Source organism: Eurypyga helias, unplaced genomic scaffold, assembly GCF_000690775.1.
Source record: "Eurypyga helias isolate BGI_N326 unplaced genomic scaffold, ASM69077v1 scaffold11114, whole genome shotgun sequence".
In the NCBI taxonomy this organism is placed as follows: domain Eukaryota; kingdom Metazoa; phylum Chordata; class Aves; order Eurypygiformes; family Eurypygidae; genus Eurypyga; species Eurypyga helias.
In genome coordinates this window covers 647-1306 of record NW_010244351.1, presented here as the reverse complement: position 1 = coordinate 1306, position 660 = coordinate 647, and positions in this window count along the sequence as shown.

Genomic DNA, 660 nt, shown 5'->3' with positions numbered 1-660 from the left:
ACCCTCTTTAATGGGGAGGAGATTTAATGGCTTATGTCCAAAACAGCCTTGCCAGCAATGGCTCCCAGGTAAAAGTGGGCAAGGATGGAAAACTTTTGCAGCGCTCGCCATCCTTTGGAAGCCCCTTCACTGCCCCACAACCAGTGGGTTTTTACACTTCCTCTGCAACCAAACCCTTGTCTAAATTCTTACAGTAGCCAGAGGACAAATTCAGAACAACTAATAAAAGATGATGGGTGGTAGTAGTAGGTGACTGTCTCTACTGAGAGGCACGGAGACACTCATTTGCTGACCTGATGCACTCCCTTGAGAGGTATGTTGCTTACCAGGAGCTTGTATCAGGGATGTCACAGAAAGACTGCCAAGCCTTGTATAGTCCACTGACTATTAATTGCTGCTGCTGTCTTCATGTGCACACCATTGATAGAGCCAGGAACAGTTGGAGAATTATTAAGAACGATTACAGAGCCCTGGGAGTGGCTGTAATGGACTCTGGAGGCAGGTAGTCTTTTCATCAATTTTCCCAGTCAAAGGGAAGGGCTTTGACCATGAAATGGTGGAGCTTAAGATTATGAGGGCAGCAGTAAGGGCACATGGCAAGTCTGGACTTCAGGAGAGCAGACTTTGGCCTCCTCAGGGATCTGCTTGTTAGAAGACCAT